We start from the raw sequence: 26,412 nt of genomic DNA on the forward strand, positions 1-26,412 counted from the left end.
TCCTTCATGTGTCCTGCATTGGAGGACATGTGGACATGGTGAAGTATGTCCTCTCAAAGAAGGTTGCAGACATCAACAATAGGGGCCAGTACGGGATGACACCCGTGATGATGGCAGCAGAGATGGGACACAGAGACGTGTTTGACTTACTTGTGAGAGAAGGAGCTGATGTATCATTAATAGATGAGAACAGAAACAACATCCTTCATGTGTCCTGTATTGGAGGACATGTGGACATGATGAAGTATGTCCTCTCAAAGAAGGTTGCAGACATCAACAGTAGGGGTCAGTACGGGATGACACCCGTGATGACGGCAGCAGAGATGGGACACAGAGACGTGTTTGACTTACTTGTGAGAGAAGGAGCTGATGTATCATTAGTGGATGAGAACAGAAACAACATCCTTCATGTGGTCTGTGTTGGAGGACATGTGGACATTGTGAAGTATGTCCTCTCAAAGAAGGTTGCTGACATCAACAGTAGGGGTCAAAACGGAAGGACATCCGTGATGATAGCAGCAGGATTCGGACACAGAGACGTGTTTGACTTACTTGTGAGAGAAGGAGCTGATGCATCATTAGTGGATGATGACGGAGACAACATCCTTCATCTGGTCTGTCTTGAAGGACATGTGGACATGGTGAAGTATGTCCTCTCAAAGAAGGTTGCAGACATCAACAGTAGGGGTCAGTACGGGATGACACCCGTGATGATGGCAGCAGAGATGGGACACAGAGACGTGTTTGACTTACTTGTGAGAGAAGGAGCTGGTGTATCATTAGTGGATGTGAACAGAAACAACATCCTTCATGTGGCCTGTATTGGAGGACATGTGGACATGGTGAAGTATGTCCTCTCAAAGAAGGTTGCTGACATCAACAATAGAGGTCATTACGGGATGACACCCGTGATGATGGCAGCAGGATTGGGACACAGAGACATGTTTGACTTACTTATGAGAGAAGGAGCTGATGTATCATTAGTGGATGATGACGGAAACAACATCATTCATGTGGCCTGTATTGGAGGACATGTGGACATTGTGAAGTATGTCCTCTCAAAGAAGGTTGCACACATTAACAGTAGGGGTCAATACGGGAGGGCACCCGTGATGACGGCAGCAGAGATGGGACACAGATACGTGTTTGACTTACTTGTGAGAGAAGGAGCTGATGTATCATTAGTGGATGATGACGGAAACAACATCCTTCATGTGGCCTGTCTTGAAGGACTTGTGGACATGGTGAAGTATGTCCTCTCAAAGAAGGTTGCTGACATCAACAGTAGGGGTCAGTACGGGATGACACCCGTGATGATGGCAGCAGAGATGGGACACAGAGACGTGTTTGACTTACTTTTGAGAGAAGGAGCTGATGCATCATTAGTGGATGATGACAGAAACGACATCCTTCATGTGTCCTCTATTGGAGGACATGTGGACATGGTGAAGTATGTCCTCTCAAAGAAGGTTGCAGACATCAACAATAGGGGTCAGTACGGGATGACACCCGTGATGATGGCAGCAGAGATGGGACACAGAGACGTGTTTGACTTACTTGTGAGAGAAGGAGCTGATGTATCATTAGTGGATGATGACGGAGACAACATCCTTCATGTGTCCAGTATTGGAGGACATGTTGACATGGTGAAGTATGTCCTCTCAAAGAAGGTTGCAGACATCAACAGTAGGGGTCACTACGGGATGACACCCGTGATGATGGCAGCAGGATTCGGACACACAGACGTCTTTGACTTACTTGTGAGAGAAGGAGCTGATCATTAGTGGATGGTGACGAAGACAACATCCTTCATGTGGTCTGTCTTGAAGGACATGTGGACATTGTGTAGTCTGTCCTGTCACAAAAGCTTGCTGACATCAACAGTAGGGGTCAGTACGGGATGACACCCTTGATGATGACAGCAGAGATGGGACACAGAGACGTGTTTGACTTACTTTTGAGAGAAGGAGCTGATGTATCATTAGTGGATGAGAACAGAAACAACATCCTTCATGTGGCCTGTAGTGGAGGACATGTGGACATTGTGTAATATGTCCTCTCAAAGAAGGTTGCAGACATCAACAGTAGGGGTCAGTACGGGATGACACCCGTGATGACGGCAGCAGAGATGGGACACAGAGACGTGTTTGACTTACTTGTGAGAGAAGGAGCTGATGTATCATTAGTGGATGATGACGGAGACAACATCCTTCATGTGCTCTGTCTTGAAGGACTTGTGGACATGGTGAAGTATGTCCTCTCAAAGAAGGTTGCAGACATCAACAGTAGGGGTGAGTGCGGGATGACACCCGTGATGATGGCAGCAGGAAAGGGACACAGAGACGTGTTTGACTTGTGAGAGAAGGAGCTGATGCATCATTAGTGGATGATGACGGAGACAACATCCTTCATCTGGTCTGTCTTGAAGGACTTGTGGACATGGTGAAGTATGTCCTCTCAAAGAAGGTTGCTGACATCAACAGTAGGGGTCAGTTCGGGATGACACCCGTGATGATGGCAGCAGAGATGGGACTCAGAGACGTGTTTGACTTACTTGTGAGAGAAGGAGCTGATGTATCATTAGTGGATGATGGCAGAAACAACATCATTTATGTGTCCTGTATTGGAGGACATGTGGACATTGTGAAGTATGTCCTCTCAAAGAAGGTTGCAGACATCAACAATAGGGGCCATTACGGGATGACACCCGTGATGATGGCAGCAGAGATGGGACACAGAGACGTGTTTGACTTACTTGTGAGAGAAGGAGCTGATGTATCATTAATAGATGAGAACAGAAAGAACATCCTTCATGTGGCCTGTATTGGAGGACATGTGGACATGATGAAGTATGTCCTCTCAAAGAAGGTTGCAGACATCAACAGTAGGGGTCAGTACGGGAGGACACCCGTGATGATGACAGCAGAGATGGGACACAGAGACGTGTTTGACGTACTCGTGAGAGAAGGAGCTGATGTATCATTAGTAGGTGAGAACAGAAACAACATCCTTCATGTGGTCTGTGTTGGAGGACATTTGGACATGGTGAAGTATGTCCTCTCAAAGAAGGTTGCTGACATCAACAGTAGGGGTCAGTACGGGATGACACCCGTGATGATGGCAGCAGGATTCGGACACAGAGACATCTTTGACTTACTTTTGAGAGAAGGAGCTGATGCATCATTAGTGGATGATGACGGAGATAACATCCTTCATGTGTCCTGTATTGGAGGACATGTTGACATGGTGAAGTATGTCCTCTCAAAGAAGGTTGCTGACATCAACAGTAGGGGTCAGTACGGGATGACACCCGTGATGATGACAGCAGAGATGGGACACAGAGACGTGTTTGACTTACTCGTGAGAGAAGAAGCTGATGTATCATTAGTGGATGAGAACAGAAACAACATCCTTCATGTGTCCTGTATTGGAGGACATGTGGACATTGTGAAGTATGTCCTCTCAAAGAAGGTTGCAGACATCAACAGTAGGGGTCAGTTCGGGATGACACCCGTGATGATGGCAGCAGGATTCGGACACAGAGACGTGTTTGACTTACTTGTGAGAGAAGGAGCTGATGTATCATTAGTGCATGGTAACGAAGACAACATCCTTCATGTGGTCTGTCTTGACGGACATGTGGACATTGTGTAGTCTGTCCTGTCACAAAAGCTTGCAGACATCAACAGTAGGGGTCAGTGCGGGATGACACCCGTGATGACGGCAGCAGAGATGGGACACAGAGACGTGTTTGACTTACTTGTGAGAGAAGGAGCTGATGTATCATTAGTGGATGAGAACAGAAACAACATCCTTCATGTAGCCTGTATTGGAGGAGATGTGGACATTGTGAAGTATGTCCTCTCAAAGAAGGTTGCAGACATCAACAGTAGGGGTCAGTACGGGATGACACCCGTGATAATGGCAGCAGGAAAGGGACACAGAGACGTGTTTGACTTACTTGTGAGAGCAGGAGCTGATGCATCATTAGTGGATGATGACGGAGACAACATCCTTCATCTGGTCTGTCTTGAAGGACTTGTGGACATGGTGAAGTATGTCCTCTCAAAGAAGGTTGCAGACATCAACAGTAGGGGTCAGTACGGGAGGACACCCGTGATGATGGCAGCAGGATTCGGACACAGAGACGTGTTTGACTTACTTGTGAGAGAAGGAGCTGGTGTATCATTAGTGGATGTGAACAGAAACAACATGCTTCATGTGGCCTGTATTGGAGGACATGTGGACATGGTGAAGTATGTCCTCTCAAAGAAGGTTGCTGACATCAACAATAGAGGTCAGTACGGGATGACACCCGTGATGATGGCAGCAGAGATGGGACACAGAGACGTGTTTGACTTACTTGTGAGAGAAGGAGCTGATGTATCATTAGTGGATGATGACGGAGACAACATCCTTCATGTGTCCAGTATTGGAGGACATGTTGACATGGTGAAGTATGTCCTCTCAAAGAAGGTTGCAGACATCAACAGTAGGGGTCACTACGGGATGACACCCGTGATGATGGCAGCAGGATTCGGACACACAGACGTCTTTGACTTACTTGTGAGAGAAGGAGCTGATCATTAGTGGATGGTGACGAAGACAACATCCTTCATGTGGTCTGTCTTGAAGGACATGTGGACATTGTGTAGTCTGTCCTGTCACAAAAGCTTGCTGACATCAACAGTAGGGGTCAGTACGGGATGACACCCTTGATGATGACAGCAGAGATGGGACACAGAGATGTGTTTGACTTACTTTTGAGAGAAGGAGCTGATGTATCATTAGTGGATGAGAACAGAAACAACATCCTTCATGTGGCCTGTAGTGGAGGACATGTGGACATTGTGTAATATGTCCTCTCAAAGAAGGTTGCAGACATCAACAGTAGGGGTCAGTACGGGATGACACCCGTGATGACGGCAGCAGAGATGGGACACAGAGACGTGTTTGACTTACTTGTGAGAGAAGGAGCTGATGCATCATTAGTGGATGATGACGGAGACAACATCCTTCATGTGCTCTGTCTTGAAGGACTTGTGGACATGGTGAAGTATGTCCTCTCAAAGAAGGTTGCAGACATCAACAGTAGGGGTGAGTGCGGGATGACACCCGTGATGATGGCAGCAGGAAAGGGACACAGAGACGTGTTTGACTTACTTGTGAGAGAAGGAGCTGATGCATCATTAGTGGATGATGACGGAGACAACATCCTTCATCTGGTCTGTCTTGAAGGACTTGTGGACATGGTGAAGTATGTCCTCTCAAAGAAGGTTGCTGACATCAACAGTAGGGGTCAGTTCGGGATGACACCCGTGATGATGGCAGCAGAGATGGGACTCAGAGACGTGTTTGACTTACTTGTGAGAGAAGGAGCTGATGTATCATTAGTGGATGATGGCAGAAACAACATCATTTATGTGTCCTGTATTGGAGGACATGTGGACATTGTGAAGTATGTCCTCTCAAAGAAGGTTGCAGACATCAACAATAGGGGCCATTACGGGATGACACCCGTGATGATGGCAGCAGAGATGGGACACAGAGACGTGTTTGACTTACTTGTGAGAGAAGGAGCTGATGTATCATTAATAGATGAGAACAGAAAGAACATCCTTCATGTGGCCTGTATTGGAGGACATGTGGACATGATGAAGTATGTCCTCTCAAAGAAGGTTGCAGACATCAACAGTAGGGGTCAGTGCGGGATGACACCCGTGATGATGGCAGCAGGATTCGGACACAGAGACATGTTTCACTTACTTTTGAGAGAAGGAGCTGATGTATCATTAGTGGATGATGACGGAGACAACATCCTACATGTGGTCTGTCTTGAAGGACATGTGGACATTGTGAAGTATGTCCTCTCAAAGAAGGTTGCAGACATCAACAGTAGGGGTCAGTACGGGAGGACACCCGTGATGATGACAGCAGAGATGGGACACAGAGACGTGTTTGACGTACTCGTGAGAGAAGGAGCTGATGTATCATTAGTAGGTGAGAACAGAAACAACATCCTTCATGTGGTCTGTGTTGGAGGACATTTGGACATGGTGAAGTATGTCCTCTCAAAGAAGGTTGCTGACATCAACAGTAGGGGTCAGTACGGGATGACACCCGTGATGATGGCAGCAGGATTCGGACACAGAGACATCTTTGACTTACTTTTGAGAGAAGGAGCTGATGCATCATTAGTGGATGATGACGGAGATAACATCCTTCATGTGTCCTGTATTGGAGGACATGTTGACATGGTGAAGTATGTCCTCTCAAAGAAGGTTGCTGACATCAACAGTAGGGGTCAGTACGGGATGACACCCGTGATGATGACAGCAGAGATGGGACATAGAGACGTGTTTGACTTACTCGTGAGAGAAGAAGCTGATGTATCATTAGTGGATGAGAACAGAAACAACATCCTTCATGTGTCCTGTATTGGAGGACATGTGGACATGGTGAAGTATGTCCTCTCAAAGAAGGTTGCAGACATCAACAGTAGGGGTCAGTTCGGGATGACACCCGTGATGATGGCAGCAGGATTCGGACACAGAGACGTGTTTGACTTACTTGTGAGAGAAGGAGCTGATGTATCATTAGTGGATGGTAACGAAGACAACATCCTTCATGTGGTCTGTCTTGACGGACATGTGGACATTGTGTAGTCTGTCCTGTCACAAAAGCTTGCTGACATCAACAGTAGGGGTCAGTACGGGATGACACCCGTGATGACGGCAGCAGAGATGGGACACAGAGACGTGTTTGACTTACTTGTGAGAGAAGGAGCTGATGTATCATTAGTGGATGAGAACAGAAACAACATCCTTCATGTAGCCTGTATTGGAGGAGATGTGGACATTGTGAAGTATGTCCTCTCAAAGAAGGTTGCAGACATCAACAGTAGGGGTCAGTACGGGATGACACCCGTGATAATGGCAGCAGGAAAGGGACACAGAGACGTGTTTGACTTACTTGTGAGAGCAGGAGCTGATGCATCATTAGTGGATGATGACGGAGACAACATCCTTCATCTGGTCTGTCTTGAAGGACTTGTGGACATGGTGAAGTATGTCCTCTCAAAGAAGGTTGCAGACATCAACAGTAGGGGTCAGTACGGGAGGACACCCGTGATGATGGCAGCAGTATTCGGACACAGAGACGTGTTTGACTTACTTGTGAGAGCAGGAGCTGATGTATCATTAGTGGATGATGACGGAGACAACATCCTTTATGTGTCCTGTATTGGAGGACATGTTGACATGGTGAAGTATGTCCTCTCAAAGAAGGTTGCAGACATCAACAGTAGGGGTCAGTACGGGAGGACACCCGTGATGATGGCAGCAGAGATGGGACACAGAGACGTGTTTGATTTACTTGTGAGAGAAGGAGCTGATGTATCATTAATAGATGAGAACAGAAACAACATCCTTCATGTGTCCTGTCTTGGAGGACATGTGGACATGATGAAGTATGTCCTCTCAAAGAAGGTTGCAGACATCAACAGTAGGGGTCAGTACGGGAGGACACCCGTGATGATGGCAGCAGGATTCGGACACAGAGACGTGTTTGACTTACTTGTGAGAGAAGGAGCTGATGTATCATTAGTGGATGATGACGGAGACAACATCCTTCATGTGTCCTGTATTGGAGGACATGTTGACATGGTGAAGTATGTCCTCTCAAAGAAGGTTGCAGACATCAACAGTAGGGGTCAGTACGGGATGACACCCGTGATGATGGCAGCAGAGATGGGACACAGAGACGTGTTTGACGTACTCGTGAGAGAAGGAGCTGATACATCATTAGTGGGTGAGAACAGAAACAACATCCTTCATGTGGTCTGTGTTGGAGGAGATTTGGACATGGTGAAGTATGTCCTCTCAAAGAAGGTTGCTGACATCAACAGTAGGGGTCAGTACGGGATGACATGTGGACATTGTGAAGTATGTCCTCTCAAAGAAGGTAGCTGACATCAACAGTAGGGGTCAGTACGGGATGACACCCGTGATGACGGCAGCAGAGATGGGACACAGAGACGTGTTTGACTTACTTGTGAGAGAAGGAGCTGATGTATCATTAGTGGATGAGAACAGAAACAACATCCTTCATGTGGCCTGTATTGGAGGACATGTGGACATTGTGAAATATGTCCTCTCAAAGAAGGTTGCTGACATCAACAGTAGGGGTCATTACGGGATGACACCCGTAATGATGGCAGCACGATTTGGACACAGAGACGTGTTTGACTTACTTGTGAGAGAAGGAGCTGATGTATCATTAGTGGATGATGGCAGAAACAACATCATTTATGTGTCCTGTATTGGAGGACATGTCGACGTGGTGAAGTATGTCCTCTCAAAGAAGGTTGCAGACATCAACAGTAGGGGTCAGTACGGGATGACACCCGTGATGATGGCAGGAGGATTCGGACACAGAGACGTGTTTGACTTACTTGTGAGAGAAGAAGCTGATGTATCATTAGTGGATGATGACGGAGACAACATCCTTCATGTGTCCTGTATTGGAGGACTTGTGGACATGGTGAAGTATGTCCTCTCAAAGAAGGTTGCTGACATCAACAGTAAGGATCATTACGGGATGACACCCGTAATGATGGCAGCACGATTTGGACACAGAGACGTGTTTGACTTACTTGTGAGAGAAGGAGCTGATGCATCATTAGTGGATGATGGCAGAAACAACATCATTTATGTGTCCTGTATTGGAGGACATGTGGACATTGTGAAGTATGTCCTCTCAAAGAAGGTTGCAGACATCAACAGTAGGGGCCATTACGGGAGGACACCCGTGATGATGGCAGCAGGATTCGGACACAGAGACGTGTTTGACTTACTTGTGAGAGCAGGAGCTGATGTATCATTAGTGGATGATGACGGAGACAACATGCTTCATGTGTCCTGTATTGGAGGACATGTTGACATGGTGAAGTATGTCCTCTCAAAGAAGGTTGCTGACATCAACAGTAGGGGTAATTACGGGAGGACACCCGTGATGATGGCAGCAGGATTCGGACACAGAGACGTGTTTGACTTACTTGTGAGAGAAGGAGCTGATGTATCATTAGTGGATGGTAACGAAGACAACATCCTTCATGTGGTCTGTCTTGACGGACATGTGGACATTGTGTAGTCTGTCCTGTCACAAAAGCTTGCTGACATCAACAGTAGGGGTCAGTACGGGATGACACCCGTGATGATGACAGCAGAGATGGGACACAGAGACGTGTTTGACTTACTTTTGAGAGAAGGAGCTGATGTATCATTAGTGTATGAGAACAGAAACAACATCCTTCATGTGGCCTGTGTCGGAGGACATGTGGACATTGTGTAATATGTCCTCTCAAAGAAGGTTGCTGACATCAACAGTTGGGGTCACTACGGGAGGACACCCGTGATGAAGGCAGCAGGAAAGGGACACAGAGACGTGTTTGACTTACTTGTGAGAGAAGGAGCTGATCCATGATTAGTGGATGATGACGGAGACAACATCCTTCATCTGGTCTGTCTTGAAGGACTTGTGGACATGGTGAAGTATGTCCTTTCAAAGAAGGTTGCAGACATCAACAGTAGGGGTCAGTACGGGATGACACCCGTGATGATGGCAGCAGAGATGGGACACAGAGACGTGTTTGACTTTCTTGTGAGAGAAGGAGCTGATGTATCATTAGTGGATGATGACAGAAACAACATCCTTCATGTGTCCTGTATTGGAGGACATGTGGACATGGTGAAGTATGTCCTCTCAAAGAAGGTTGCTGACGTCAACAATAGGGGTCATTTCGGGATGACACCCGTAATGATGGCAGCACGATTTGGACACAGGGACGTGTTTGACTTACTTTTGAGAGAAGGAGCTGATGTATCATTAGTGGATGATGGCAGAAACAACATCATTTATGTGTCCTGTATTGGAGGACATGTGGACATGGTGAAGTATGTCCTCTCAAAGAAGGTTGCAGACATCAACAGTAGGGGTCAGTACGGGAGGACACCCGTGATGATGGCAGCAGAGATGGGACACAGAGACGTGTTTGACGTACTCGTGAGAGAAGGAGCTGATGTATCATTAGTGGATGATGACAGAAACAACATCCTTCATGTGTCCTGCATTGGAGGACATGTGGACATTGTGAAGTATGTCCTCTCAAAGAAGGTTGCTGACATCAACAATAGGGGCCATTACGGGATGACACCCGTGATGATGGCAGCAGAGATGGGACACAGAGACGTGTTTGACTTACTTGTGAGAGAAGGAGCTGATGTATCATTAATAGATGAGAACAGAAACAACATCCTTCATGTGTCCTGTATTGGAGGACATGTGGACATTGTGAAGTATGTCCTCTCAAAGAAGGTTGCTGACGTCAACAATAGGGGTCATTTCGGGATGACACCCGTAATGATGGCAGCACGATTTGGACACAGAGACGTGTTTGACTTACTTTTGAGAGAAGGAGCTGATGTATCATTAGTGGATGATGGCAGAAACAACATCATTTATGTGTCCTGTATTGGAGGACATGTGGACATGGTGAAGTATGTCCTCTCAAAGAAGGTTGCAGACATCAACAGTAGGGGTCAGTACGGGAGGACACCCGTGATGATGGCAGCAGAGATGGGACACAGAGACGTGTTTGACGTACTCGTGAGAGAAGGAGCTGATGTATCATTAGTGGATGATTACAGAAACAACATCCTTCATGTGTCCTGCATTGGAGGACATGTGGACATTGTGAAGTATGTCCTCTCAAAGAAGGTTGCTGACATCAACAATAGGGGCTATTACGGGATGACACCCGTAATGATGGCAGCAGAGATGGGACACAGAGACGTGTTTGACTTACTTGTGAGAGAAGGAGCTGATGTATCATTAATAGATGAGAACAGAAACAACATCCTTCATGTGTCCTGTATTGGAGGACATGTGGACATGATGAAGTATGTCCTCTCAAAGAAGGTTGCAGAGATCAACAAAAGGGGTCAGTGCGGGATGACACCCGTGATGATGGCAGGAGGATTCGGACACAGAGACATGTTTCACTTACTTTTGAGAGAAGGAGCTGATGTATCATTAGTGGATGAGAACAGAAACAGCATGCTTCATGTGGCCTGTATTGGAGGACATGTGGACATTGTGAAATATGTCCTCTCAAAGAAGGTTGCAGACATCAACAGTAGGGGTCAGTACGGGATGACACCCGTGATGACGGCAGCAGAGATGGGACACAGAGACGTGTTTGACTTACTTTTGAGAGAAGGAGCTGATGTATCATTAGTGGATGACAACAGAAACAACATCCTTCATGTGTCCTGTATTGGAGGACATGTGGACATGGTGAAGTATGTCCTCTCAAAGAAGGTTGCTGACATCAACAATAGAGGTCATTACGAGATGACACCCGTGATGATGGCAGCAGGATTCGGACACAGAGACATGTTTGACTTACTTTTGAGAGAAGGAGCTGATGTATCATTAGTGGATGATGACGGAAACAACATCATTCATGTGGCCTGTCTTGGAGGACATGTGGACATTGTGAAGTATGTCCTCTCGAAGATGGTTGCAGACATCAACAGTAGGGGTCAGTACGGGATGACACCCGTGATGACGGCAGCAGAGATGGGACACAGAGACGTGTTTGACTTACTTGTGAGAGAAGGAGCTGATGTATCATTAGTGGATGAGAACAGAAACAACATCCTTCATGTGGCCTGTATTGGAGGACATGTGGACATTGTGAAATATGTCCTCTCAAAGAAGGTTGCAGACATCAACAGTAGGGGTCAGTACGGGATGACACCCGTGATGACGGCAGCAGAGATGGGACACAGAGACGTGTTTGACTTACTTTTGAGAGAAGGAGCTGATGTATCATTAGTGGATGACAACAGAAACAACATCCTTCATGTGGCCTGTATTGGAGGACATGTGGACATGGTGAAGTATGTCCTCTCAAAGAAGGTTGCTGACCTCAACAATAGAGGTCATTACGGGATGACACCCGTGATGATGGCAGCAGGATTCGGACACAGAGACATGTTTGACTTACTTTTGAGAGAAGGAGCTGATGTATCATTAGTGGATGAGAACAGAAACAACATCCTTCATGTGGCCTGTATTGGAGGACATGTGGACATTGTGAAATATGTCCTCTCAAAGAAGGTTGCTGACATCAACAGTAGGGGTCATTACGGGATGACACCCGTAATGATGGCAGCACGATTTGGACACAGAGACGTGTTTGACTTACTTGTGAGAGAAGGAGCTGATGTATCATTAGTGGATGATGGCAGAAACAACATCATTTATGTGTCCTGTATTGGAGGACATGTCGACGTGGTGAAGTATGTCCTCTCAAAGAAGGTTGCAGACATCAACAGTAGGGGTCAGTACGGGATGACACCCGTGATGATGGCAGGAGGATTCGGACACAGAGACGTGTTTGACTTACTTGTGAGAGAAGAAGCTGATGTATCATTAGTGGATGATGACGGAGACAACATCCTTCATGTGTCCTGTATTGGAGGACTTGTGGACATGGTGAAGTATGTCCTCTCAAAGAAGGTTGCTGACATCAACAGTAAGGATCATTACGGGATGACACCCGTAATGATGGCAGCACGATTTGGACACAGAGACGTGTTTGACTTACTTGTGAGAGAAGGAGCTGATGCATCATTAGTGGATGATGGCAGAAACAACATCATTTATGTGTCCTGTATTGGAGGACATGTGGACATTGTGAAGTATGTCCTCTCAAAGAAAGTTGCAGACATCAACAGTAGGGGCCATTACGGGAGGACACCCGTGATGATGGCAGCAGGATTCGGACACAGAGACGTGTTTGACTTACTTGTGAGAGCAGGAGCTGATGTATCATTAGTGGATGATGACGGAGACAACATGCTTCATGTGTCCTGTATTGGAGGACATGTTGACATGGTGAAGTATGTCCTCTCAAAGAAGGTTGCTGACATCAACAGTAGGGGTAATTACGGGAGGACACCCGTGATGATGGCAGCAGGATTCGGACACAGAGACGTGTTTGACTTACTTGTGAGAGAAGGAGCTGATGTATCATTAGTGGATGGTAACGAAGACAACATCCTTCATGTGGTCTGTCTTGACGGACATGTGGACATTGTGTAGTCTGTCCTGTCACAAAAGCTTGCTGACATCAACAGTAGGGGTCAGTACGGGATGACACCCGTGATGATGACAGCAGAGATGGGACACAGAGACGTGTTTGACTTACTTTTGAGAGAAGGAGCTGATGTATCATTAGTGTATGAGAACAGAAACAACATCCTTCATGTGGCCTGTGTCGGAGGACATGTGGACATTGTGTAATATGTCCTCTCAAAGAAGGTTGCTGACATCAACAGTTGGGGTCACTACGGGAGGACACCCGTGATGAAGGCAGCAGGAAAGGGACACAGAGACGTGTTTGACTTACTTGTGAGAGAAGGAGCTGATCCATGATTAGTGGATGATGACGGAGACAACATCCTTCATCTGGTCTGTCTTGAAGGACTTGTGGACATGGTGAAGTATGTCCTTTCAAAGAAGGTTGCAGACATCAACAGTAGGGGTCAGTACGGGATGACACCCGTGATGATGGCAGCAGAGATGGGACACAGAGACGTGTTTGACTTTCTTGTGAGAGAAGGAGCTGATGTATCATTAGTGGATGATGACAGAAACAACATCCTTCATGTGTCCTGTATTGGAGGACATGTGGACATGGTGAAGTATGTCCTCTCAAAGAAGGTTGCTGACGTCAACAATAGGGGTCATTTCGGGATGACACCCGTAATGATGGCAGCACGATTTGGACACAGGGACGTGTTTGACTTACTTTTGAGAGAAGGAGCTGATGTATCATTAGTGGATGATGGCAGAAACAACATCATTTATGTGTCCTGTATTGGAGGACATGTGGACATGGTGAAGTATGTCCTCTCAAAGAAGGTTGCAGACATCAACAGTAGGGGTCAGTACGGGAGGACACCCGTGATGATGGCAGCAGAGATGGGACACAGAGACGTGTTTGACGTACTCGTGAGAGAAGGAGCTGATGTATCATTAGTGGATGATGACAGAAACAACATCCTTCATGTGTCCTGCATTGGAGGACATGTGGACATTGTGAAGTATGTCCTCTCAAAGAAGGTTGCTGACATCAACAATAGGGGCCATTACGGGATGACACCCGTAATGATGGCAGCAGAGATGGGACACAGAGACGTGTTTGACTTACTTGTGAGAGAAGGAGCTGATGTATCATTAATAGATGAGAACAGAAACAACATCCTTCATGTGTCCTGTATTGGAGGACATGTGGACATTGTGAAGTATGTCCTCTCAAAGAAGGTTGCTGACGTCAACAATAGGGGTCATTTCGGGATGACACCCGTAATGATGGCAGCACGATTTGGACACAGAGACGTGTTTGACTTACTTTTGAGAGAAGGAGCTGATGTATCATTAGTGGATGATGGCAGAAACAACATCATTTATGTGTCCTGTATTGGAGGACATGTGGACATGGTGAAGTATGTCCTCTCAAAGAAGGTTGCAGACATCAACAGTAGGGGTCAGTACGGGAGGACACCCGTGATGATGGCAGCAGAGATGGGACACAGAGACGTGTTTGACGTACTCGTGAGAGAAGGAGCTGATGTATCATTAGTGGATGATTACAGAAACAACATCCTTCATGTGTCCTGCATTGGAGGACATGTGGACATTGTGAAGTATGTCCTCTCAAAGAAGGTTGCTGACATCAACAATAGGGGCTATTACGGGATGACACCCGTAATGATGGCAGCAGAGATGGGACACAGAGACGTGTTTGACTTACTTGTGAGAGAAGGAGCTGATGTATCATTAATAGATGAGAACAGAAACAACATCCTTCATGTGTCCTGTATTGGAGGACATGTGGACATGATGAAGTATGTCCTCTCAAAGAAGGTTGCAGAGATCAACAAAAGGGGTCAGTGCGGGATGACACCCGTGATGATGGCAGGAGGATTCGGACACAGAGACATGTTTCACTTACTTTTGAGAGAAGGAGCTGATGTATCATTAGTGGATGAGAACAGAAACAGCATGCTTCATGTGGCCTGTATTGGAGGACATGTGGACATTGTGAAATATGTCCTCTCAAAGAAGGTTGCAGACATCAACAGTAGGGGCCATTACGGGAGGACACCCGTAATGATGGCAGCACGATTTGGACACAGAGACGTGTTTGACTTACTTGTGAGAGAAGGAGCTGATGCATCATTAGTGGATGATGGCAGAAACAACATCATTTATGTGTCCTGTATTGGAGGACATGTGGACATTGTGAAGTATGTCCTCTCAAAGAAAGTTGCAGACATCAACAGTAGGGGCCATTACGGGAGGACACCCGTGATGATGGCAGCAGGATTCGGACACAGAGACGTGTTTGACTTACTTGTGAGAGCAGGAGCTGATGTATCATTAGTGGATGATGACGGAGACAACATGCTTCATGTGTCCTGTATTGGAGGACATGTTGACATGGTGAAGTATGTCCTCTCAAAGAAGGTTGCTGACATCAACAGTAGGGGTAATTACGGGAGGACACCCGTGATGATGGCAGCAGGATTCGGACACAGAGACGTGTTTGACTTACTTGTGAGAGAAGGAGCTGATGTATCATTAGTGGATGGTAACGAAGACAACATCCTTCATGTGGTCTGTCTTGACGGACATGTGGACATTGTGTAGTCTGTCCTGTCACAAAAGCTTGCTGACATCAACAGTAGGGGTCAGTACGGGATGACACCCGTGATGATGACAGCAGAGATGGGACACAGAGACGTGTTTGACTTACTTTTGAGAGAAGGAGCTGATGTATCATTAGTGTATGAGAACAGAAACAACATCCTTCATGTGGCCTGTGTCGGAGGACATGTGGACATTGTGTAATATGTCCTCTCAAAGAAGGTTGCTGACATCAACAGTTGGGGTCACTACGGGAGGACACCCGTGATGAAGGCAGCAGGAAAGGGACACAGAGACGTGTTTGACTTACTTGTGAGAGAAGGAGCTGATCCATGATTAGTGGATGATGACGGAGACAACATCCTTCATCTGGTCTGTCTTGAAGGACTTGTGGACATGGTGAAGTATGTCCTTTCAAAGAAGGTTGCAGACATCAACAGTAGGGGTCAGTACGGGATGACACCCGTGATGATGGCAGCAGAGATGGGACACAGAGACGTGTTTGACTTTCTTGTGAGAGAAGGAGCTGATGTATCATTAGTGGATGATGACAGAAACAACATCCTTCATGTGTCCTGTATTGGAGGACATGTGGACATGGTGAAGTATGTCCTCTCAAAGAAGGTTGCTGACGTCAACAATAGGGGTCATTTCGGGATGACACCCGTAATGATGGCAGCACGATTTGGACACAGGGACGTGTTTGACTTACTTTTGAGAGAAGGAGCTGATGTATCATTAGTGGATGATGGCAGAAACAACATCATTTATGTGTCCTGTATTGGAGGACATGTGGACATGGTGAAGTATGTCCTCTCAAAGAAGGTTGCAGACATCAACAGTAGGGGTCAGTACGGGAGGACACCCGTGATGATGGCAGCAGAGATGGGACACAGAGACGTGTTTGACGTACTCGTGAGAGAAGGAGCTGATGTATCATTAGTGGATGATGACAGAAACAACATCCTTCATGTGTCCTGCATTGGAGGACATGTGGACATTGTGAAGTATGTCCTCTCAAAGAAGGTTGCTGACATCAACAATAGGGGCCATTACGGGATGACACCCGTAATGATGGCAGCAGAGATGGGACACAGAGACGTGTTTGACTTACTTGTGAGAGAAGGAGCTGATGTATCATTAATAGATGAGAACAGAAACAACATCCTTCATGTGTCCTGTATTGGAGGACATGTGGACATTGTGAAGTATGTCCTCTCAAAGAAGGTTGCTGACGTCAACAATAGGGGTCATTTCGGGATGACACCCGTAATGATGGCAGCACGATTTGGACACAGAGACGTGTTTGACTTACTTTTGAGAGAAGGAGCTGATGTATCATTAGTGGATGATGGCAGAAACAACATCATTTATGTGTCCTGTATTGGAGGACATGTGGACATGGTGAAGTATGTCCTCTCAAAGAAGGTTGCAGACATCAACAGTAGGGGTCAGTACGGGAGGACACCCGTGATGATGGCAGCAGAGATGGGACACAGAGACGTGTTTGACGTACTCGTGAGAGAAGGAGCTGATGTATCATTAGTGGATGATTACAGAAACAACATCCTTCATGTGTCCTGCATTGGAGGACATGTGGACATTGTGAAGTATGTCCTCTCAAAGAAGGTTGCTGACATCAACAATAGGGGCTATTACGGGATGACACCCGTAATGATGGCAGCAGAGATGGGACACAGAGACGTGTTTGACTTACTTGTGAGAGAAGGAGCTGATGTATCATTAATAGATGAGAACAGAAACAACATCCTTCATGTGTCCTGTATTGGAGGACATGTGGACATGATGAAGTATGTCCTCTCAAAGAAGGTTGCAGAGATCAACAAAAGGGGTCAGTGCGGGATGACACCCGTGATGATGGCAGGAGGATTCGGACACAGAGACATGTTTCACTTACTTTTGAGAGAAGGAGCTGATGTATCATTAGTGGATGAGAACAGAAACAGCATGCTTCATGTGGCCTGTATTGGAGGACATGTGGACATTGTGAAATATGTCCTCTCAAAGAAGGTTGCAGACATCAACAGTAGGGGTCAGTACGGGATGACACCCGTGATGACGGCAGCAGAGATGGGACACAGAGACGTGTTTGACTTACTTTTGAGAGAAGGAGCTGATGTATCATTAGTGGATGACAACAGAAACAACATCCTTCATGTGGCCTGTATTGGAGGACATGTGGACATGGTGAAGTATGTCCTCTCAAAGAAGGTTGCTGACATCAACAATAGAGGTCATTACGAGATGACACCCGTGATGATGGCAGCAGGATTCGGACACAGAGACATGTTTGACTTACTTTTGAGAGAAGGAGCTGATGTATCATTAGTGGATGATGACGGAAACAACATCATTCATGTGGCCTGTCTTGGAGGACATGTGGACATTGTGAAGTATGTCCTCTCGAAGATGGTTGCAGACATCAACAGTAGGGGTCAGTACGGGATGACACCCGTGATGACGGCAGCAGAGATGGGACACAGAGACGTGTTTGACTTACTTGTGAGAGAAGGAGCTGATGTATCATTAGTGGATGAGAACAGAAACAACATCCTTCATGTGGCCTGTATTGGAGGACATGTGGACATTGTGAAATATGTCCTCTCAAAGAAGGTTGCAGACATCAACAGTAGGGGTCAGTACGGGATGACACCCGTGATGACGGCAGCAGAGATGGGACACAGAGACGTGTTTGACTTACTTTTGAGAGAAGGAGCTGATGTATCATTAGTGGATGACAACAGAAACAACATCCTTCATGTGTCCTGTATTGGAGGACATGTGGACATGGTGAAGTATGTCCTCTCAAAGAAGGTTGCTGACCTCAACAATAGAGGTCATTACGGGATGACACCCGTGATGATGGCAGCAGGATTCGGACACAGAGACATGTTTGACTTACTTTTGAGAGAAGGAGCTGATGTATCATTAGTGGATGATGACGGAAACAACATCATTCATGTGGCCTGTCTTGGAGGACATGTGGACATTGTGAAGTATGTCCTCTCGAAGATGGTTGCAGACATCAACAGTAGGGGTCAGTACGGGATGACACCCGTGATGACGGCAGCAGAGATGGGACACAGAGACGTGTTTGACTTACTTGTGAGAGAAGGAGCTGATGTATCATTAGTGGATGAGAACAGAAACAACATCCTTCATGTGGCCTGTATTGGAGGACATGTGGACATTGTGAAATATGTCCTCTCAAAGAAGGTTGCAGACATCAACAGTAGGGGTCAGTACGGGATGACACCCGTGATGACGGCAGCAGAGATGGGACACAGAGACGTGTTTGACTTACTTTTGAGAGAAGGAGCTGATGTATCATTAGTGGATGACAACAGAAACAACATCCTTCATGTGTCCTGTATTGGAGGACATGTGGACATGGTGAAGTATGTCCTCTCAAAGAAGGTTGCTGACATCAACAATAGAGGTCAGTACGGGATGACACCCGTGATGATGGCAGCAGGATTCGGACACAGAGACGTGTTTGACTTACTTGTGAGAGCAGGAGCTGATGTATCATTAGTGGATGATGGCAGAAACAACATCATTTATGTGTCCTGTATTGGAGGACATGTGGACATGGTGAAGTATGTCCTCTCAAAGAAGGTTGCAGACATCAACAGTAGGGGTCAGTACGGGAGGACACCCGTGATGATGGCAGCAGGATTCGGACACAGAGACGTGTTTGACTTACTTGTGAGAGCAGGAGCTGATGTATCATTAGTGGATGATGACGGAGACAACATCCTTCATGTGTCCTGTATTGGAGGACATGTTGACATGGTGAAGTATGTCCTCTCAAAGAATGTTGCAGACATCAACAGTAGGGGTCAGTACGGGAGGACATCCGTGATGATGGCAGCAGAGATGGGACACAGAGACGTGTTTGATGTACTCGTGAGAGAAGGAGCTGATGCATCATTAGTGGGTGAGAACAGAAACAACATCCTTCATGTGGTCTGTGTTGGAGGACATTTGGACATGGTGAAGTATGTCCTCTCAAAGAAGGTTGCTGACATCAACAGTAGGGGTCATTACGGGGTGACACCCGTGATGATGGCAGCACGATTCGGACACAGAGACGTGTTTGACTTACTCGTGAGAGAAGGAGCTGATGTATCATTAGTGGATGATGACGGAAACAACATCCTTCATGTGTCCTGTATTTGAAATGTTTGTCATTTCAATATGATCCCCTGATGTGTTTAAAGTCTTTTGTGAAATGTATTTCTTCTCGAAAAACGGTTATAGGCATACGCTGGTATGCTATAGGCATGTCCTTACAAATGACTATGTAAACCGTCGTTTAATGGGTTAATGGACTTGCTAAACGACAGTCTACCGTCATTAACATGCACTTACAATTTGTACACCTTGAATCGCTGAGCTGTCTTGATTGATCCGTTTATTCATTTAGGAATAGATATCTTTGTTGAATGTAAATTTAGTATCGGATAGCTTGCTAGATACATTTCACCAAACCTTTGACGAAACAGCTTAAAAACACTAACTACCATTCTTAAATATATAAGTACCCTGTTATAGTTTGGTTGATACGCTTCCAATCTGTTTTGAAAATTGTTACACTCCAACTTATTTCAAACGCGGAATTTTACGTCAACATTATCTATTGTATAAACTGGTGATCTGCTTTCAGTTGTTGGCGATCAATGGCCCATTTGTACATTGTATTGTCTGAACTAGTTTTCTACTTTTAAAATACACGCTAGCTAGTTTGAACTCCTTTCGGGATATTCTAGTTGTTTTACGTTCCTTCGACGTCTGGTTATCGTGTTATATATATTGTGTATGTACATCAATTCTCGTCACCATATTGCTGAAATATTGCCGAGGTGACGTTAAATTTTAACTACTCACTATTGTATAAACATCAACACTTATCAGTTACCCTGTGTAATAATTAATAACCAACATGTCGATAAGATTCACATTCCTGTACATGCTTGTAAATGTATGTAAATTTCTGTACTGAAATGTCACATTGATTGTGATAAACAAGTTATATATCTTCAGAACCATCTCTGTTCATTTGTACTGATAGATACAGAGTGAGTAGTATAGGGAATGGCTGTTCCATGATAGGTCCGCTATATTATCTTATTTAATTATGAACCCATTCTCTTCCTACAGTGGTTACTTGTCATATCTTCCTAGGTAACCTCTGTTCTCATACGACCGTTTCATGGTGCGAGTGTTCAAGACTGGTGTTTGGAGGCAATCAGATTTAGTAGTGCAATCAGCGACCTTGTTTCAAAAGTGCTCGTTGGCAAGGTCTCGGTAATTTCCGGATGCATCGTGAAAACTAGAACTTCTTCCCGAGCGCGATACTCTTCTAAATTTCTTCTAGACAGAACTCAGTCATGTCATATTTGTTTCTCCATATTGCTTCCATTTGTCAAGTTGAATCTAGGTCGATGTAACACGTGTTCTGATTGGACAGAAAAAGGGAGATAAATCTGAGAAACGCGAAATATGGTCGTATTAGAACAGAGGTTCGTAAGAAGACATGACAAGTAACCTCTGTTGGAAGAGAATGTCATGAACGGTACACAGTTGGAAAATATCGCTGAATGATGACAACTGAGGTCAGCCAGCAGCTTTCGGTACACCAGGACCTCGAGGAGCCTGACGATCCAGTCGGCTCATTATCAGCTGTCAGGTGTCATCATTGCTGCGTCTGTCGTCCGTGGGTTAGAGTACTTTACTTCATGCGTCTCACATCTGTATGTATGTGTGTGTGTGTGTGTGTGTGTGTGTGTGTGTGTGTGTGTATGTATGTATGTATATACTTAAACATGGCTGTTAAAGTCCTTGCCAGACGCAGTTGTAAAATATCACATTTCATGAGGAACAGAAATTTAGTCTCTTCATTAATCGCCTTAGGATCATTCCATAGGTCAGACCTGAGGACAGAATAAAAAGCGCAATTCATCAAGAAGTGGCGTTCATCTTCAATGCTATTTGTATGACAATATATACAGTTTCTATTTTCCAACAGAGTTGGGGAATTGGTGTAACGACCAGTTTCAATTGCTAAAGGGAGACAACCACTCTCTTTCTTCTCTTTTCCAAACATTTTTAACATAAGAACTAACAACGGGGACATGTTTAAAACATCTATAGGTCCTTAATTTATTACCATTCACTTTTCTGGTATCATCCCACAATTTCTGAGACCACTCCAGGCCATCACAAAAAGTAAAAAACTCCCTGAAAACATTAACTCCCCACACACCTGCTCCATACTATACACTACACAGGTTAGATCTCCTGCACTGTTAGAAATAGCAGCCACACTACCGGGACTGGTGGGAATATCTCTTGAATTCATTTGACGTTGGCTGCTACTTAAAGCGCTGAAGCATAACAAGATTAGGGTTTTAGTGAAGTCAAGTTGAACACGATCAAGGGTCATATATCAACAGCGCTCACCGACAGCAAGATCATGGAGGATGAGTTCCATCTGGTGTAAACAGAACTCACCAAATACTACCGAATGAAACAAGAGATTTGGACCAAGGCCCGAAAGGCGAGTGACATCAACAAAGACGTGGAAAAAGTTAATCGTACAGGGCAGACTACAGGCGGAGCATTAATTTCCAAAACCAGAGAAATCATTGGGAAATATCTGGACTGTTTCTTCGACATCAGTGTAAATCCATAATATAATCGGATGGTCTTATTGTATCTGGTAAACCCGTTAAAATGATTGGATGCCAAGCTATGCTTTTTTCCTTCTTTCATGAAAGTTTGAGCTGGTTCTACACGAACTATATGTAAATCCATTGTCGAACTTGTCCATGTCTCTTGTTATCTAGTTAATTTTTAGTCCCCATTCACGAAGATTCCACACAGTGAGACTTCACTTCTAAGACAAGCTCCAATTTTTGGTTTGCCTAAACAACGGTCCCATCATTAAGCACAACTATACTGGATCTTTGTCTTACCCGCTTACACCAACCCAGAATATCTGTCTCTCTTCCGAACGTGACTGATAGTTTTTTTTAGCACGTTTAGCTCTCAGGAATCCATACACTATTCCATGCCAATCCCATGATAAATCCTGGTATCTTGGTTTCTCTTGTTCATTCATTCTCGCTATGCCTTTAACACTATCTTATCTCTAAAGGACGATGTGAGAAAAACATTGTATGGCCATTCTGCGATGGTTCTCATCATTCAGCAATATTTTCTTACTGTGTAGAGCTCATAATTCGTTGAAATATCGCTATAGGGCCTATATCTGGGGGTAAGAGACGTAGGGTGCCGTCACTTAACGGCCGCCAGGGCGCTGACCATGCACGGCTCATTCCCATGTTGCACATCGACGTAAAGCTGGTTTCCAGGGCTATCTGGTGGTGTCATCAGAAATGACCTGTCGTCGACAGGTTCGACGTTGGGACGCTTATAAGCCCGATGTAACTCGATTTTTGGCAGCTTTTCACTCTGCGGGTACTTGTCATGTTTCGTACAACGACCCCAGGGTTTTGATTTTACTCTGGATCGGAAGCCCTGTGTCTTGGCTTTCACGTCATGTGCGACACATGCGGCTGCAGTCATGTTTTCCCACCCTTAAAGCCACCCAAAACTAAGCCCCGTGCGTGTGACGGGAGCCAAAACAGTTCAGATTTGATATCACAAGGGTTTGATCTATGCATCCTGCGTTCACTAATTGTCTCCCCCCGGGAGAAAGAGACATACTGCACACATATCATACATGAAAATTTGGCCACGTGCATGAAGCACCTGGGGTTATCACGGGGTCGACATGGGGCGCCTGGTTGGGCGTCCACGCCCATTTTTCCATCTGTTATAGACATGTAATTTTACCAAGAAAAAAGCCTTACTCGGAGAGCATCTTTTAAACGTCACTCGAACGTTGAATATTCACATCCTATTCAGGTTTCACATCAACGTGAAGCTGGTCCCCAGGGCTATCTGGTGGTATCATCAGAAGTGACAAGTCTTTACCGGGTTCGACGCCGGGGCGCTTTTAAGCCCGATTTATGGCAGTTTTTCACGTTGTAGGTACTTGTCATGTTTCGTACATCGATCCCAGGGTTTTATCTTTGACATGGGTCGGAAGCCCTATGTCTTGACTTTCGCGTCATGTGTGACACGTGTGGCTGCCGTCATGTTTTCCTACCCTTAAAGCCAAAGCCTGTGCGTGCGGCGGGATGCAAAACAGCTCATTTGATATCACGTATCACAAGGAGTGAGTGAGTGAGTGAGTAAACTTACCTACACATACACTTACGAACTGAAAGCCAGAACTGCCCATTAGCTTTTGGTGTCAGGTGTACGCCATCCTTGGCTAGCAGCGCAGGTCCCATCCTCATGTGCTGGTTGTGTTCCCAAAGGGTGGCATCCAGACGGCGTCGCAACATCTTCTTCAAGCGCCGGTTCGCCTCCACCTTCCGCTTGTAGGCAGAGACCGTCATGTTCCTTGGTTTTACCCTCGGAAACAGACTCCCTATCACCGCCCTGGAGCCTGGCCGTTTCCACCGAAGGTAGTCCAGAAGAACCAGTAGGTCTTCGACCAGGTCCCGAGGATCAGTAGAGGCCGACACGTCGTTCTCTCCCACTTGAAAGAAAACAATGCCCTGAAAAGCTGCATCAAGGGCATCCACCTCTGCTTTCATCCGAGCGACGGTCGCCCCTCCGATCCAACGCACGGTAGTGAGGATGCCATGTGGAGGGGGACAGACTTGAACAAGTCGCCGCACGAAACTATGCCCCAGGATGGCAAAGTGCAGTGGCTTTGAAACAGGAGTTTCAAAAAGTGCGCAGGCCATGACTTGAATGAAGTTAGTCTTCACGAACGATTTCTGACAATGAGTTGTGTCAAATAGTATCAGCACAAGTGCCGCGATGCTCGTACTGCTAAGTATACATAGACTGCTAAGTATACATAGCCTGGGTCATTGATACGTGTTTGTACTGAGCTCTGCATTGAACTCACAGGATCAATCGTTCATGGATTAAGACCTGTTGTTAGCTTAAGCCTGACACGACTCACTCATCTCGTTCAGTTATGGGATAAAACAACGAATCAGTGATTGGTGCTTTCAGTCGTAATTGCCGCCACTTTGGTTAGCTTCTATGTCTCACTCAGAAACTCACTGATTAGACATTACTATCAAAACATCAGAGCCAAGCTTGTGTGTCCCACCCCAACAAGTGCTTCTGCAAACATGACACCAATCACGGCACAATTCCAAACAATGTAGTGATGTGATGTGATTGTGTTTGTCTTGTGTGAGGGTGACCTTTAGTAACACGAACAATCACAAAGGCCGTGTCTTCGCTTTCTCTCCAGCTGGAATTAAAGACAATACCAAGACTACATTTCCATGCAACATCAAACAACTTCCATACAACATCAAACCATCGGCAAACATGGAAACCCGGTATTAAGGATCACACCTGCTGTAATTGAAGACAATTTTTCCGGGCCAGTTTGTAGGCATTGAAAATATGTCACCTTCACTTGGTAACATATTGTCAATGCCTCGGCCGACCGACTGACTTTGTAGACCTTGATGCAAGTATAGCATTTCACTTGTGTCAAGGGTTACATCACCTACCCATTTGCACCTACTTTGTTTATTTCGCGCTTTTAGTTTTTATTAGTAGTGTTAGGTGTTTTTGTTTTGAGTTGGTTTTGAGTTGGTAATGTTTCAGTCACCTTCTCTCTGTTGGTATATTTTTCACGTTAATTTAATGTTTTTGGTTTGGGGGTAGTGTTTTAGGCGCGTTACTTTCGTACTTTTAGTTTGGCATTTATCTCCAGTTTTACCTTCTGTCATTGTCAGTGTTTATTAATCAGTTATACGCAAGGCGGTATTCATGGTTTTAGCTTTAAATTTATGTCATTTAGGTTTGGGTTAGCGGTTTAGTTTTAACATTCTCGGTATTGATGCTTTTAGCGTTAAGGTTATGTCATTTAGGTTAATTCGAAATGGGTTAGTGATTTAGTGTAAAGAGAAGGACGTAGACATCCCGTTTTAATTTTCTGTTATTTTGATTGGAGGTTAACCATCATCGCCTGTCCTCTCGGGATCGTCCACTCGCCTGCTATGCAACACCAGCATGTCGCTCTGCTTCCGGCACTATCACCCATCTCTAGGCAAAAGTCAGCAGAGTCTACACTTGCTCACGGGCAAATCAAGACTCGAACGGGTTTGCCTGCGCCAGCTACCGTTTACCATCATCGCCTCTCCTCTCGGGATCGCCCCCTCAACCTCTGTGCAACACCAGTGTTTTGCCTGCTTCGTGGCTGAGACATCGCCTGCTTCTCGGTAAAATCACCGGCGTATGCACTTGCTCGCGGGCGAATCAAGACTCGAACCGGTTCGCCTGCGCAGCTACCCTTTCACCGTCATCGCCTCTCCTCTCGGGATCGTCAACTCGCCTGCTATGCAACACCAGCATTTCGTTCTGCTTCTCGCAAACTCGCTATTGAGTCCCCTGTCAGGACTCGATAGGTTTCAGTTCTGCTACACCATGGCCGCTTATAGATCGAGCGTCTTCGGCAGAACGAATGATGAATAGTATGAACAACGTCGCGCGCCGAAC

The 26,412-nt window shown here is 45.8% G+C and overlaps 3 pseudogenes; all 3 read left to right on the plus strand.

Moving 5' to 3' along the window:
- Positions 1-254: 254 nt before the first annotated feature.
- On the plus strand, positions 255-3,663 carry LOC137268083 (serine/threonine-protein phosphatase 6 regulatory ankyrin repeat subunit B-like; annotated as a pseudogene).
- On the plus strand, positions 3,663-8,023 carry LOC137268082 (serine/threonine-protein phosphatase 6 regulatory ankyrin repeat subunit B-like; annotated as a pseudogene).
- On the plus strand, positions 7,922-19,983 carry LOC137267790 (uncharacterized; annotated as a pseudogene).
- The last annotated feature ends 6,429 nt before the right edge of the window (positions 19,984-26,412 follow it).

Source organism: Haliotis asinina, chromosome 16 (assembly GCF_037392515.1).
Source record: "Haliotis asinina isolate JCU_RB_2024 chromosome 16, JCU_Hal_asi_v2, whole genome shotgun sequence".
NCBI lineage: Eukaryota > Metazoa > Mollusca > Gastropoda > Lepetellida > Haliotidae > Haliotis > Haliotis asinina.